The following is an 18,445-nucleotide window of genomic DNA, read 5'->3' on the forward strand; positions in this document are numbered from 1 at the left end:
GTTGTTGTTGTGTGTGTGTGTGCGTGAGGTTACTCACAACAATAACGAAAGACTAAAACGAAGACTTGTTCTAAGGACACGATTCGAAGAGAGCACACTAGTGTGCCGCCGCCACCGCTCGCGGAGATTGTTCAACCCGACGACGATGGTCCGCGTGAAATCGGTTTCCTCGTTCCGGACGGAATATCGTATTATTACCGTGATGTTTACATTACATTATAATATTATTATATCGTATATTTTGATGGTTGTGGCGGGGTTAGCCTGCAGGATGTTCGGGTGATTCGTCCGTGTAGGTTTTCCGTCGTTTTGCTGCAGTGTATGGGTGTAACGAAATTTTCGTTTTTATTTTTTCCCGCAAACATTAAAAACTAAACGTTCATTATCGTACAGTGCAGTAGCTAAATAAATTACACGATTAGTATTGGACATAAATATACATAATGCATTGCAGTGACGTATAATATACGCCACTGATGCAGTGCACGCGGCGAGTGTGTCGAAAATGTCACCTATTTATCGTACCACTATAATAGTATCTGCGAGACATGTGTGGTGCAGCTTCGAGTATAGGTACCAAATTGTATAGATACCTACAAAACATTTGGCGTAGGTTTTACTCGTACCTGATACATTATAGACACGGGAAAAGTCTGGATATCCCAATGATCCCGATTTCAAAATATATTATTCGTTTCGCGGGATTAGTAAGTTATACTAATACGCAAGCAAAAATCGTATCATTTTTTACATAGTCAATCTTTAAACTGATGTAAAAAATATTATTATAGTATGCTATAATTATATTAATTTTACTATGAACACAAAATATAATTTAAAGATTTTTGGAAAAACCGATTATTTTTATGCCTTTCAATAAAATATATTGTCAACGTCACCGTGAATGAATTATTTATCAATGTTGCATTTTTATATTTAACCTAGGCAGTTACAAATTTACAAATTATATTATGTTATAATAATGTAATACCAACCCGGTACGATGTTCAACATTTTTCATGAATGATCAAAAATTGCAACTACAATTGTATTTCATATATCATATAATATTGGTTTACCTAATTGTTTTAATATTTAATTAAAATTCTATAATCACTGTAGAATTAGTCACGCATTCATATTGTATTAGTACACGTTGAAGCTCATTTTAATAAGCTTTTTTTCATATTTTTCATTTCTCGTAAACGAATTATGTGTTAAAACGCATCGACCTTTAGAAATCGCTATACCTATTGTCTTTCCAAGACACAACGTTGGTACCTATTTTACATATCATATATACATATCTCATTTTAACTGGCATAATGGTGTTATAATGTCGTATTTGATTTGATGACCTTTTTTTTTTTTTGAACGTATATAAAATTACGACGAAATAATTGTTTTCCATTAGCTACTGCAGATTTAATGACATTTATTCGCGAGTAATTATGCATAAAGGCCAATCCAGCTGCGATTTTCGAACAACCATAACGATAAAAAGTTGTTACTGCAGTTATATCGAAGACGCATTATTCGAGTTTGGAAATAATAGTTTTATTGTATCACATGCAACGCGATACTGCAATTATACGAGGTCACAATAATATAATATATAATTATTTACGTCCATAGTCAACAATAATCAACAATAATAATAATAATACATCACACACTGATATCTCGAAAATTTGTCGTCTTATAGTACCTACCTGCTATCATTGTTTCACAAAAAATATTATATGTATACCACCCGTTATTACCGCGCTATCGATGGGTCGACGAAATATCGATAAATAATTTCGTAGATAGTACATTTTACAGGTAACGTCTTACGTCTTACCTAATTATATTGTATACATTATTATTATATTTTTCATGATGATCAACCGCTTTGTAGTGCGTTTATCGAATTTTTCGTGACGGTTTTGATGTTTAAGCAGGATGTCACGTAAGAATAAATAGGTACTATACCTATACGATAATATTATGATATACATTACTATGTGTATGCATTGTATATTATGTACTATATTATATACCTATTATTATTTTTTTACGAATTATGACAATAAGACGTGTATAAAATAGACTTCCTTGTCCACAGTGTAGGTACCTACCGTAAATATTATATTCTTTGTTCGCTGAATGCCTGTATTCTGTATATTATAAACATATCTCGGGAAAGAAAGGAAAACATAATATATATCATAATATTAATGGATAGGTATAATCTGATGATTATTTGCTCGTCTGTTTGTAAAAAAAACATCAAAGATCACAATACTTATAAAATTAATTTGTTCCTTGACAGTTTTAAAAAATAAAAATATGATAGTAATTTGATAATTTTTTCTCACCGATAATTATAAAAAAATAATTAATATAGGCAATAACAATTTGATTGTTTGTTCTCGTCAATTATTACGATGATAATAATAAATTAAATAAACAATATTATTACTATTTTTTTTTTTAAATTTTTTATATTTACCCATGTAACACCGTCATTTAAGGCCATCAGTTTAAAATAACTAAAAACTCAAATTAAGTTGTAGAATTCAGTTTCCCTTAAGAAATTGTTACTATTTATATTCGATTAAAGGTCCGGTTGTAATCCTTTTTCTATGTGCTGTTCATATTTTTGGTATTCTGTTAAAAATGATTAACAATATTATACGCTGCGCATGATTTATATATTATGGGTGGATCTTTTTTGGCCATGATGTGATTGTATGTTGTGAATGTGTGTCTTATACTCTTATTCGAAGGCGATTTATAATACTTTAGTTGTTTAGTCTGTCCTTTTTAGACCTGGGTAGTGGGTTATGTAGCCATATTTGAATGTTGTTTTTTTATTGTATTTAGTTGTGTATTGTACACAAAGAGATTGAGAAATGTTGTACTACTTAAGGAGTGTCTTTTTTACTATTAATTATTTAGTGATAAGTTTTTCGAAAATGTCGATGTAAGTAATACATAATTGATAGATTACATATATAATATATATATATATATATATTATATATGTATAATTTACAGTCGAAAAAAGAAGGGTAGGGGGAGTTTTTAATTGAAAAACATAAGTTTGCATGGTACATTTCTATGGTAGATTCATTAAATGGTACAAAAAAAATGTCAAGAGTTTATACATAATATGCTCTTATTATATTGTATGGTATATTTGAAAATTTCAAATATCAGACTTTGATTAACTACATTATTGAAGAAAAAAGAGCGAATCATTCTGTATATTATAATATAATATTGTGCTTGTGTACAAATATTGACATATTACTTGTAAAAATGTATCCGAGTGATGACTGGAAATTTCCGACGATCGGATGAATCATTCAATCACATCGGCTGCGTCGTGGTCGGAAGGTTGTGCGTACAGTATCATTGTACCTACTCAGCAGCGGCCTGTGGAGCTAACGAGGTCGTATTTATTGCGATTTGGTAAACCGATAATGACAATAACACTATCACATAATGTCACTATAATAATATACTTATGCGTATTTTACGTCTAAGACTAAAAACCATCGGAATAAAAAAAAATCATCTATCCTTCGCTTGTGCGTCAGCGATCTGAACAGTGTTCTTCCAAACTTCCAGCTAACTGTTTATCATCGTCGGTACTACATAAATTAATAATATTATAAAATAACAAGAGTCATGAGGTTTTTCTGACAAATCCCAGGACCATAATTCGTTATTGGTTTTTTTTTTCTTACCGGTATTTTTTACCACGACCATCGATTGGGGTTGTTTATTGAATGATCTGAATGCTAATGTTTATGGTCACCTTTACGGTTTGTTAAGTTTGTTTATTCTTCACTTTCCAAGGTCAATTGAAATGTTACAGTATAATATTGCGGTAAGCTATCCAAAAATGCACGCTCACTTTATATATTATATACCTACCATGGAATAACTGATATTTCCTGAATTTACGCAAGCATCGCGTAATTTTATTAATTAGACAAAAAATACAGGAGTGGAATATTCAGTGACTAAATGTATATGTATATACAAATTGAAAATAAACATAGAATTTATTGTATGATTGTAAGAACGAAAAAATTATTTTAAAAGATGTATTAATATATTCGATATGAGTATGATTTAAATTGATTTAAAATGATTGAAATTTGTACTGTATATATTATAGTATCTAAATGTGAATAGTCAGTTAGACACTTATAGCTATTTCAAGCTAATAATATAATATTATCTTTTTAAAAGAGTAAAAAAAATCCATTCCATACGAGCAGATGTATATTGAAAAAGTCGTAAAATTCTCGTGCTTTTTGATTATACTTTGATTAAATCAGCGAATGTCTGAAATTTGCTGGTTGCATTTTTGTAAATAAATTATATAATAATATATTATTACGTTCGTCACACGGCAGCAATATGTTTAAGTCTCCGCCTTAGATATGCGTACGATACTAAGTATAATATAATATGGTATGCCCTCTATAATCACTTTATTCATACGGTCGATGTTGATGATAATTTATTGATATAAATCACTAGAGTTCAGGAAAATTATATTAATATTTAATAACAACAAGATAATGCTTTTTAATATTTTACAAATATCTCAATTGATTAAACTTATATTATAATAATAATTAAATCGCAATATTTTTAGAATAATTTTACTTTATTTGCTGTGTTTCAAATTTTAATTATACAGTTTTAATTTTTCATTTGTACCTATTTAAGCTTTAATGACCCATTAACAATTTACAAATGTTACTTTTACAATTTTAGTATGCAATTTGAACATACTTTGCATGTTACCTAATCCAATATTTATTAGATATTATATTATCGTGTCCGGTGAATTTAAATATAACATAGCAGGTATTCTGGTATTAGGTATGTATCTACCCATTGCGAACGTTTTATTAAAATTGAAATCGGCAGGCATTACTTATAATTAAATGTCGCTTATTCCACATTTTACGTTCTAGCCCGAAAAAAACCATAGGTACTTCTACTCGTATAGCGTTTATATAAGTATCTCGCGGATAAATATGAACCTACCGTATGGTTTAAAAACTCGATTCCGAATGAAAAAAATTTCACTTGGCGCTTTTGGGTAATTGGACGCCTACGAATTGTATCTACCATATGTATTTATTATCGTTTTACGCGTTTCGGATTTGGTGACGTAGGTAGATAACGTCGTAGATGTGTTTATATATTACATTTTACTATTACAGTACCTATGTCTTAAACCTACGCACAAGCGTGTGTACCTATATTATTTTTCTGTATTTTTCGTTTCGACTTCATCGCACCGCCGCCGTCGTCATCGACTCGTCTTTCGTCAGTTTTTTTCACGCAGTCTCCACCGTCGATCCGTCGCAATAAACTATACTTATATGCATAATTTGATCTACATCTCGTGAGACCCGCCGACCGTTTTAAGGCACTCAGGTGTTGATGACGGTGACATACTTGAGATTTTTGTAAATGAGCTAAACGGTCAGATGGACAAATTACTGATTGCGGATATGCATAATATATAAGAATTCCGGAATAAAAGACAAAGGAAAGAAAAGCAGGTAAGTGGATGTCGCTCTGTTATACAGTAGATTACAAGTGAGTCATTGTATAATGGATTGTATTAGACTTGAATTCAATGATATAATATCATTTTATAAGAAAAACGATTATGGGCGGAGACGGTTTGTCAGTCTGCACGATATTTTATATTGTTATTATTTATTTTATCATGTAAATTGAATTAATATTATAATATTATAATTTTTATTCGTTTATATGGTGATAAACAAAGCGTTAGAAAATAAAATCCCATTTTTACCGTTTTTTCCTAATTTTTCGGTGGTTTTTCCAGTGGCATTTAATAACTATTGAGAAAATCGAAAAATGACCTCTCTAAAGTACCATCTTGATCCAATTTGCTAAAAGATAAGGTACTATATGTTGAGAAATCGAAGCACTCCTTCTGGTAGAAATTTTGTATACAGGAAATAAAAAAAAAAAAAAAGTAAACACCATTGTAAAACCAATAGCTTCTTCGCTCCGCTCAGAATCTAAAAGAACACGGAAAAAAAGAACAAGAAAAAAAGAACAATTTACTATTTTTGAAATTTTTAAAAATGTCAAGAAAGTATCAGTGGTGCAACTAGGGCTGAAATATTAGGGGGGTGGTAGCTCCCAACTGATGTGACATGAAAAGTATTTTTGTTACATTCTTATAAAGCACCCTAAAATACATATTTTGGAGACAAAAATCGATAGGTTGCTAAACCAGTATTATGCCAAAAAATCATACAAACAAAATCAATTATTTATTTGCTCAAATATTTAATTATACCTTGTTTTTTAATATTTACCTATATTATAATTTTTAAATAATCATCCCACGGTACAAAAATACGCCTGGAAGTTGGATCTGATGAAACGAAGTTGGCTCAAGATGTTATAGTTGGATATGAACCAAAAACAAAAACATACTATATTTATCAAAAAATTCAAATTAGACTTGTAACATTATGTGGAGATTATAAAAACGGTAAAAGGGATATTGAAAATTTCTTAACTGCTGTAGCACACACGATATGATATCATTAATATTTAATTTTGTTAAGTAATAATAATTTGATATCAATAACTTTTTTTTTGTGACAATCAATTAATATATTTATAAAAATTGTTCTTTTTTTCCGTGTTTTTTTCTTGTTATTTTATTCCGTGTTTTTTTTCTTGTTCTTTTTTTCTTGTTCTTTTTTTCCGTGTTCTTTTTTTCCTTGGTCTCTTTTACCGATTACCAATATATAAGCATTATTTAAATTTATATTTTATTCATGATACAAGTATACATAACTATTTAGATGTAAAGTAAATTATAATAATGAATAATGTATAATATGGTTTGAGTTAGAGGTGTTTTGGTAAAAACTAACCCATATAGTGTTATAAAACGAAAATTTAAAATCTTTAAAAAACATTTCTCCATCTGTAAACGTCTACCGTTGTTTATCGATATAATATTATTAGGACGAAAATCATCGTCACAAACAAAAACAATTACAAAAAAACATTTCCCAACTCTTTACGTTGGCTGAGAAACAATATTTAATGTGCATAATAATATGGCTGTGAATGCAGTAGCGTACACCTAGAGATGTAAGCTTGAAAATTTGTTTTTTTTTACTTTTCTTAAATTAATTAATTTTTAGGTTTGAATATATTTAAATACTTTATAAAATTACTGTTTCATTTTTATTTAAATTGTAACAAGAATAACGTCAGAGTCAAACAAAACACTTATAATAAAAAAATATATAATTTGGGTGAAATTGAGGAAGTGAATCAAACAATAAATTACCTCCGTTAAAAATTGAAAAATCAATAATTGTAACAAAACGATTATACACTCATAATTTATACTGAAGTAAAAATACAACATTTTAATAAAAGATAAAAATGCACATTAATTACCGAGTTATTATTATGTATTGATATAGGTATATATTATATATATTAATTAATGATTTGTATTTTGAACATTATCATGAAATTTTTTACGAACATTTTCACCAAAAAAAAATTCCATGAAAATTTACATCACTATTATGTTATAATCTTGATCGAGTGATATTGGAATATTGACCACCAACCCACGAAATCCAAAAACGTTTAAAAAACCAAATAACCGTGTACACACGTCGCCCGCAGTCACTGAACCAAAATAATGTTTACCTACCTCTTCGTGGAACTATATTATATTATATCGTATCTGCACGTCATAACACCTAAGTAGGTACCTATATCATATTATATATAATATTATCATTTGTATACTCCAACAAGATCCGTTCGTTTCACCCAGTCCGCAGCTTTTATTCAAACCGTTTTTCTTCTTCTTATAATCCGTACGATGTGTCAACACGGCGTAGGTACCTATAATAAAATATTATACAATACACACAATAATAATACCTACCTACGGTTTCCGTTATTTACACCGTAGTACAATAATAATTATTATACTGTGAAATATAATAATATACAATACCATATTATTCTGTACTAAAATATTATATAGTGCAGGGCGTGTGTCATCGTCACACGCACCGCGACAAAATATAATATTATAACATGGTACAATGGTACATACGACTCGTATAACCTACAGGCTGCAGGTGACATTAATCAGCCATGCTGGTGTGGCGGTGTGCAGCAGACATTTCGTCATAAACTCATAACTCATAATATTCGTAATTTCTTCGTACTATAATGCATTAATATGTAATCAGTGTTATTATTGTGCAGTATTGTAAAGAATACTTTTATTTTGTATTCGGAATACATATTCGAATAAATGAGAATTAAGGTATTCAGAATACGCATTCGAATAGTTCTTAAAAAATATATTCGAATACTATCATAATTTTTTTCACAACTATAGTTTTTGTCAGTTTTTGAATAATTGGTAATTAACGTTTGTTAATTAATAATTAAACAAACAACGTAATCATAAGTTATATAATATACATTTTGACCACATCATATGATACGGCCGATACGGGCCATACGGCATACAACATTGGTGTTTATAATATTATAAAAATAATCATATCATGGGCCAATATCATATTTCGTTTAAAGAATAAAATTAATGTTCATGATTTATTATATATCTTGTCACAAATTTAAAACTGTTTTTCTGCATCGGAAAAAAGTATTTTTTTAATGAATAAAAAACACAAATAAAAGTATTCAGAATACGTATTTGAATACTTCTTGAAAAAAGTATTTAAAATAGTATTCGAATACAAAAAAAGTATTCAAATACTTTTATTCGAATACATTTATTCGAATACTTTACAAGACTGTTATTGTGCATGTAGGTTGATAATTAAAAAAAAAATATGGAATATAAAAGTTCCGATTGTTCAACTCCTTTTTGGTGTAGGTATCACGCTGTGGAAGCAATATCTTTTTAAAAGTAAATTATATTATATTTTAATGTATTAGCCATCCCGACCGGCGTTGTCTATGAGATTCGGGTAGTGATTAAAACGGTAGTTTGGTTTGTACATTAGCCTTACTTAACTTAAACGTACTAAAATCCGATGAATAAAAAAAAACCAAACATTCGTATGTATAGATAAAGAAGAAAAATTGGAAAAAAAAATGTTATTTTTGCCAAAATATGTGATAAAAAACATGGCGTTAACATTAATTTTTAAAACTTTAATTTTACCTGTAATAAACTAATAACAATATAAGTGCTGAATTTGTACCAACGGACGAGAAAAACTACACAGACACTATAAGTAGTGTATAGACAGTAAAACCTGTCTGGTTATTTCAAAAATCGTTACCAATTTTATGATGTACTTTATTATGATTTATAAAAGATCGAATATAATTAGAACAGAATAATGATTATTATTAATAAACGTGTACAAACTACATAAATAAACATAAAAATATAAAATATTATGTACTTATTGGTAAAATATTTAAAAATATTCATTTACTCAAAATATATTCGAGAATTTGTAAAAATAAATAAGTTTTATTTTATTAAGGTAGTTATGAAACGTGCTCATTTTTAATCAGTATAAAGAAATCTGTAGACTGTAAATCATTCAATAAAATTACCTATTTAGTATTTACATAAAAATGCATGGTCTAATTATAATATATGCACTGCAGTTCACTGGACACCATTCACTAACAGTAATACAGTATTCTTAAAAATGATAGCTAAAAACTTTTTGAAAAAATATACTCCTACTGTCTAGGGTGGGCATTATAAGAAAATTAAAATACATTTTTTTTAATTAATCAATTAGGTAACATAATATAAAATATTATTTTGACTTTTGTCTGATTATAATATTAATTCATAATGCATAAATTTCTGAAAAATGTCTTAAAATTATTTAAGATATATTCATTAACCGACATGATATCGATTATCGAAACTAATATATAAAATAAATTATTCAATGGTTTAAAACTTTTGCGTGTTATAGTTATAAAATCAATAAGAAATATTATTGTTTTTTTTTTTTAGAATTTTGTCTAAATGAAAAACCACACCAATTGTGGGAAGATTCATATATTATATAATATATAGTTTATACCTATAATCTTTATACATTATAAATATAATATAATTAATACTATAAAAATTTAATTTGATATTGATATAATATATAATGTTGGTAATTTTTTTCCGATATTTTGAAAAGTGTTGTGTGCGAGTCATTTAGTTAAAAATATTAATTTGTTTTTCTTATTTCTGTATAAGTACGATGCAATATGACATATTATTTTATGTCGATATAGTATAGTAATGTGTCAAATTCCCTCTGTATTAAAAGCGTGTTAATATTTTGAATTCCGAATATATTATTATAAATAGGACGCCGACAAAAATATGAATGTGTATCAAATCGTGCTTTTATTTATCTATTAAAGTTTTATCATCCCAGAATTATTATTACCCCCTTAAAACACAATATATTTATGATACTAACCAAAACGTAACGGGGTTGGGGAAACTGTTTTAATATTATACATTATTACTACATAGTATTCAGTAAATAATGAATATCCTATCACTTATTATGTTAAGATTTACGTTTTAAAATGTACACCTTATGCAACAGTTACAGTTTACGTTCGCTATAAAACATCATCAATATAATAAGTCAACTATAAATATTATGTCGTTTTCACGGTAAGTCTACAAATGTATGGCGTAATCAGGGGTGGATATGGAAATGAAAGGGGGCCCTCAAAATATGTGTACTTCTCTTTAAGTCATAATATATTATAGAAAATGAAAATGAAATACTATCATTCTCAGCTATAAAAAGTGATAGACAATAAAATAAATTTTAAGGTGCTGTAAAGGAGTCGGTAGTTTATCTAACCAAAAAATTGAAGAAAATGTCTAGTTAAAATCTCAAGCTCCGTGGCACCCTAATATAATATATTCACCCCCTGACGTGATTACTGATTATATCTGCACGAAATCATTTATAGTCGAGCCACGTGTTATCATAATATAATTATTAAATACAATTGGAGTTCAATTGTTCATCAACAGACTAGCTAAGACGATTTCAAGAGCGTTCTATATGTTATAGTATTATGCAAGCATAGCGTACACTATTATATAGGATGAGGGTCATAAGTATTTTATTTCAGCCCCTCAACAGGTAATATCAACGTCGTGCAAAAAAAAATTCTCCCCTACACCAACACAACATAATATAATACTATTAAATGGTGCGTACACGTTTACACAAATACACGTAACCTATTTATGCGATAGGTATATGTTATACGGTATACAATTTACTATAATATATGCACACGCGAACCATCTACACAATTCGGTCCTTTATATTAATAGTATACAGGCATATCATATTATTGCGTCGTGCGTTATACAATGAGATTATAAATAATAAGGAAAACAACTTGCAGCAAAGATGTATTTTTTAATTTTTTGAAGGGTCCGCTATGTCACATCAAATAATAATATTAATAAAAAAACATTTAGGGAGAAAAATTTCGTTCACTTATAACCTGTTTTTAATCTATAAACAAAATAATAGACGAGACTACCAATTTGTTTTCACATATAACTTGGTGTTCTGATCAGTGATTATGATAATAATTGATAACTCATGAACTAATAAGAACAAGGAAATTAATGAGGTCCTTTTTTATAGGAGTGAGGAATTCAACGAGTTTCTTTAATATTAAATTAACGAGGAACTGAATGAATCCCTATTTATACTAAAGGAACAAGGAATTGAACGAATTCCTATATAAAAGGAATGTCAAAAACGCTGTCATTAGGTAGGTAGTTAAAGATATTTTACATTTGATAGATTTTTATATTTTTGAGTTATGGATCTTATATTGTATTCTTACAGATTTTATACTTAATTTTTTGAAATATGAATGCATTTGTACGGTTTTTTAACCCATTAAAGTCACAGTCCTATATTACGTATAAAATAAAACGAGCATGCGGAGTCATTTCTCTTCGGATGCAGTATTACCTACTATAATAGGCTCACGAAAACGATGTACTTAGCTAATATTACTCATTAGTAATTCAACCTATTGTATAAGATCGTATTTAACGCTGATTATAACACAGCTAGGTATTATATTATATCATTATTTATATCATATTATACTATTGTACAAAGTGTTAACCATCGTCCAAGAAACAAAATGAGCATCAAGTACACCACGTATGAAAATAAGGGGTGAAGAAGCGTTGAATAACTTACTTATATGTATCATGTATAGGTATATTTCTAATAGCTGGTGATCGGTGTCGGTGTATATACCAAGTGCTCACGGTAACGTTTCCTCGGGAGTGGTGTACGGATACCTATTATTACAACAAACATATTTTTTTGTGTTTCACCGTGATTTCCCATTTCTTATGTTAGATTTAAGGGGGGGGGGGGGGGCTCGCGGTGCAATGGTGGTGTTTTGCCGTATTTTCGGTCGCATCTACGAATAATTTTTTTATACATTTGAAACGCCATTCTTGAATCTGTCGTTTTTTAGATTTTCACGGCGTATCCATATAAAATATACCTCAGTACAATGCCCATGATTGTATTTGCATTAGGTATATAAATATATTATGCGAGTGAATGGCTAGAAATACTAATCGCGTATGACAAATAGTATTTTTTATGCATGTTATGTACTTGATGCGACATGTAAAAACATGTTCAAATTATATTACATTTATTATGCTGGGGGCTTAGCTTACGTAGTTTCATGTTCCTCAATCCCCAGATGTCCGTTAACACATTTTGAGCTACAATCAAACATTTAAGATGGTGTGTGGTGTACCGAAAGACATAGGTACACATTTGTCTATACAATATAATGATATTATGTCGATACAACAATGATTTTTGACGGTTTACTTGTTCTTGTTTGACAAGAAATCGCATATATTTCATATTATGCATTATATAGCTTTGGTGAAATTTACTGAAATATTGTTTCGTAGTTCATACAGTTATAAAGTCAATAATAGTAATTGGTAGGTATATACTTAGAGTTAACTCTATAAAGATACTTTTAAGCGTATTGTGTATAATAATACTGTTTTGTATTAAAATATTTTGTTGCCGGTACAGTTGGTAATTTGCACATGGCCATATTTTGTGTACGATAATACTTACAAAATGAAAGCCATTTTCCTTGGTTGCGGAATAATACGAATATACAATGTATAAAATATAAGTACTAGATGGATTAATATTCATTACATTTATATATATGTATACATACACATTATACGTATATACGTGAACACAAAGGAAACATAATGAAAAGATGATTTTTTATAAGCTAACTAATATTGTGCGTTGAATGTGTTACAGGTGCGTAATAGGGTTTACGCGGACACCGCTGCAACAGATTATCACGGGCTGAATAGGTTTTGCGATTTCGTGACAGAACAGTTCAGACTTGCAGCCATATACGTCGATGAGTATGTACAACTACAACAAATTTTTTGTTTTCGCTTTGTGTAGGAAAATTTCTGCAGTAAATCTTTCATACACCACACGCGTCCAAACTTCTTAAGAACACGCTACAGCGCGTAGTTCTATACACATCCCGTTATGACCATTTAAAAATCGAAAATTATTTGAACAATTTAAAAGTAAAATATAAAAAAAACCAATGCAATTCACTAGATAATATTCTTAATTTCGCTAATAGGTCAATATTCACTCAAATATATAAAATATAACATGGTTAGGTTAGGTTGTAACAAGTAATGTTATATTGTAAAAAATGTAATAGTCCGCTTAGACTATTTAGAATGTTCAATTAGAGTCCCTTAAATGATATTCACTTATGTTTTCCATTGTGCCCCCGCAGGCATTGAAAATAATGTGCGATCTTCGTTTAGAAATGTTCTATTTTTTAATACCTATAGTTTGTGCAATTACACAATATTCAGTTATGCTGCGGTTGACCTACAAACGATATATTTAAAAATATATATATAAACAATACCAATATAGAGATTTTCTCTTAGTCGTATACAAACATACACTCACACAAACACATTGACCGAAAACAGTAGTCAAACAAAATATAACCCATTTTTTACCATAATAATTTTTTATCATATAGGTACGCAGAATATTCGGAGTAATTTTATCTATAAAAATCAAATTTTGAACAAGTAGTTAATTATAATTTAAAATTATACCTAACTCATAACTTAATAATTATGTGTAGTAGTATGAGACATGAGTAGTGGACTAAAATTTAGGAGTACCCCTCTTAATGTTGGTCCATTACAGAATAAGGAATAATAAATTAAAATTGAATGTTCAATGTTGTCATTTAAAATGGTTATATGTTTTTTAGAAAAAATTACTTCAAAATAATGTAAAATAATGTTTTTAAAATCGTTAATAGTTTTTGTAAATTGTAATAATAAATGTCTAGTGTTAATTGGATCACCCAGTATTGTACAATATACACTAATATAGTAATATACAATGTACCTACTTATATTCAATGGGACCAATATTTTATAAAATCTGTTTGTTGAGATCTATTGTAAAATATTTATAATTTATATATTATATTACAAATTTTAATATTTCAGACATTCACTATTTTATAGTTCCTACTGAAGATCATCGAAATTTTCACTATACCTATATTATATTTGTTTTCGGAAGATTCTAACTCGGAATTCCTATTGTCGTTATTTATATTGGCTCCGCTTATAATAATATAGCTATATGTACTGACTTAACGTAGCAATGGTTTTATTATCTTTTCGAGACGTGCAGTTCCCAGCTCACATAAATCTTTTGGTTAGCTGTATATTATAAAAACAACAAACGAGAAGTGAAATATATAATATGGTATATAGCTGTTTTACTAATTTAAGAACGATTATTATTTTTACAACCTAACTGTATATTTTGAACGTATATGGTATATGGTATAATAATATGGATACTATCCAAGAAAGGTACACACGACTATAATAGATCTATCTTATAGTATACCTATCTTAAGTTATCCAGTGGACATAATATTATCTAGATTAACCTAATAACTTTACATTAGGTCACATATGACGTTAACTAAGATTACTGTGTACAGTGTTATTAACCAAGCATGTTCTATCCCTTTTTACGATTTAATAATGTATTTATTAAAATTCTAATTCTTTATACTCAAGAACAGGATTGTTCATAAAGTGGTTAAAATGATATATCATTACAGAAAATTAGTAGGTTATAGCAGTACAAACGTGAATAATTAACTAATACATATAGATATTTATGTAAGTACTATGTACACGACAATGACAATAACAATAACAATAAATCATGTTTATGTGTTTATAAATAGAAATAACAAAAAATTGTATGTGTTTGGTATACTATAACAAATATTGTTCTCCTTCCGCGATTTCCACACCGTGCAGTATATTATAAATTATAATGACGCATCATTGCACGAATTAACACGTTTTTCGATTTTATGACAATAGTAGGTTATCTTTCGTATGGTTGGGATTTTTATCTCTCATTCGAGTGAGCTACTTAACGGAGTATACTTACTAGCTTTTCGCAGTTAAATCGTTCGCCGTCACAATACATATAGTTACCTACGCAGCATTCGCGGAGGTCAAATTATTACATTTTATTAGGTTTATTATATTATTGTGTTTAGTAAAATAATACAATATTACATTTTACGAAGTTCTTTTTTAATATATATAACGTCATTCTTTTCTTCTTTTTAATCGAAAATACATTAAATTCTAATTAATTAATTTTTTAATTTGATAAATACAGCGTGCGTATTATAAAATAACTCTAAGTTCCTGAGCTCTAGTACAACGTGGATGGCATAGCCGACGATTTGTTTTCTCGTACGTAATAATAATTATGCATGCATAAATGTCACATTATTTTAAATTTACGATTATATCATTTTTATTTTGTATGCGTCCCCATTATATTATATAAATATAGCAGCGGTTTATTCTTTTACTCGCGCATCCGTGATAACTTATTGTGTGTATGTCTAAAAAATTACCGAATAGTAATTATTTACGTGCCATGTCTAAAAGCCACTAAACCTGTACCAAGGTACAAACTTACAGGAGGTGTTGCCAATGAGTGATTTTCTTATCATGCTATTCGTGTCATTGTAAACTTTCATATTTGCTCATTCTAATATATTTGTACAGACTGTTAATTGTCTTTTAAATAAAAAAATTGGTAAACCTCCATGCCACTACAACTGATATTGATTTTTATAGTATGTATTTCACGCCAAACTTAATTTTTAAAGGTATTCCTAAAATGGTCATCTTGTAAACTTTGTTCTTTAATTTATACTAAATATATTAAAGTTTATTGACTCATTGAAAAAGTAAGCAACATGAAATATTACTGATTTTATATAAACATATATTTTTATTACGAAACCAATTTTTGCTTTATAATGTTAAATTTTCAATATATAATATATATTATACTAATTAACAATAAAAAATAAATATTAGAATATTGTCCATTTAAATTCAGTAAAATATTACTGATTTTATATATAAGTATTAAATATGTGTAATGTGTGTAAGTACTCGTATTAAAATGATAAAAGTTCAAATTAATATTATTATTGAATTTTATTAATTGACTCTCACCGCTTTGTATTTTTAACAACCTTGCGCCATATCTACTAGATGATTCATACCACAGTTTTTTTTATGGTGGTGCAATAAACCACTTTAGTATTGTATATTTGGTACAAAATACATAATATCAATCATTTTGTCTACTCAAGAAATGTTAGAAATGCTACAAATTACCATCATATTGTAATAATTACTAAACATACATCTATTAAATTGATTTTCTCTTATCTCCTGTAAAACGGTGTTGTTTTTATAATTATTAATAATACAATACTGATTTATTGCTATATAGATACCTATATTATAATATATTATATTAAAATGCAATGTGATGAAGATATTGTATTAGGTACCTACTTAAAAATCAATCATTCGCAAAGTCTGTATATATAGATATAATATATAGGTTAGGACTCATATCGTTCGAATAATTATCCGTTATTTTTATATCGATAAGTACATCGAGCGGTGATATAGAAATATTATATAGGGTAATCGGAAAAAAAACCAGGGAAAAAAGAACATGGAAAAAAAGAACAAGAAAAAAAAGAACACTTTTTATAAATATATTAATTGATTATCACAAAAAAAAGTTATTGATATCATACTATAATTATTTAACAAAATTAAATATTGATGATATCATATCGTGTGTGCTACAGCAGTTAAGAAATTTTCAATATCCCTTTTACCGTTTTTATAATCTTCGCATAATGTTACAAGTCTAATTTGAATTTTTTCATAAATTTAGTATGTTTTTTTTTTGTTCATATTCACCTATAATATCTTGAGCCAACTTAATTTCATCAGATCCAACTTCCAGGCGTATTTTTGTGTAAATTGTTCTTTTTTCCTTGATTTTTTTTCCGGGATTCATTATGTAGTCATAGATTTAATTTTAATAGCATGTTCTACCATCGTTTAACACTCGAACATCATAGGAATTTAGATGTGTTCTATTTGAATATTTTCAACTTGGGTTCCGCGATTGATCTAGTAAAGCAAAAATAATTCTGAAAACAGTTTTGATTTTGTCATCAAGTCTACTTGCGCGATCGACTTACACACGTTATTGAATCCATATCCCTGAAACATTCAGTTTCAATATTTGTATCCTTTCATTATACGGTATTAGTATAGGTATTAGTGGTGGAATGGGGGATAACTTATTTCGCCATTGCACTACTAACTCGTGACCGTCAAACCCCCTCCCCCCCAACATTTACAGATGAGTAAATTATTTCTTTTTCGTCTCTCAAAGTCACTCAATTTCTTTTTCTATTTCTAACCCAACAACATCACCCCTCCCCTCCAAATGTAGGTCTAAGTACACCACTACACCACTGATTATAGTAAGGCCCCACTGTGTTATTTCTTCTTCATTTCGCGACGACACTCTGCGTAATATATTTTGATGATCGGTTGGGCAAATTTCATGTCCAAAACTGATGAGATCATAATATTATAATTAAATATTTAATATTAGGTGGATCGATTTTAAAGTCATTGACATTTATTTCACTAGAGTTGATTATATTTATTTTATAATATCTTTATCAGTTAAACCAGGCATATCTAGAACTGCAGCGTCATAGGTATGATTCCTCATCAAAATAGTATAATAATTATATATGACATTACACTGCTCATAACTTTCAAAAGATTCTCGATGACTTTGGTAATTATAATATCAATAATACG

At 28.5% G+C, this 18,445-nt stretch overlaps 1 protein-coding gene across 3 annotated transcripts in view; it reads left to right on the forward strand.

Annotated features, from left to right (window-relative positions):
• Positions 1–18,445, forward strand: part of LOC100166472 (CTL-like protein 2) — a 54,094-nt gene that overhangs the window by 14,198 nt on the left and 21,451 nt on the right. The window contains exon 2 of one of the 3 annotated variants that reach the window (XM_003241453.4): positions 13,440–13,549. The exons of 1 other annotated variant lie outside the window; for it this stretch is intronic. The gene's annotated coding sequence lies outside the window, so the exon portion shown is untranslated. Of the gene's footprint in view, positions 1–13,439; positions 13,550–15,446; positions 15,974–18,445 lie in introns of those variants that run through there. One more of the 3 variants, XM_001943040.5, reaches the window with a different exon arrangement.

Source organism: Acyrthosiphon pisum, chromosome A3 (assembly GCF_005508785.2).
Source record: "Acyrthosiphon pisum isolate AL4f chromosome A3, pea_aphid_22Mar2018_4r6ur, whole genome shotgun sequence".
Taxonomy (NCBI): Eukaryota; Metazoa; Arthropoda; class Insecta; order Hemiptera; family Aphididae; genus Acyrthosiphon; species Acyrthosiphon pisum.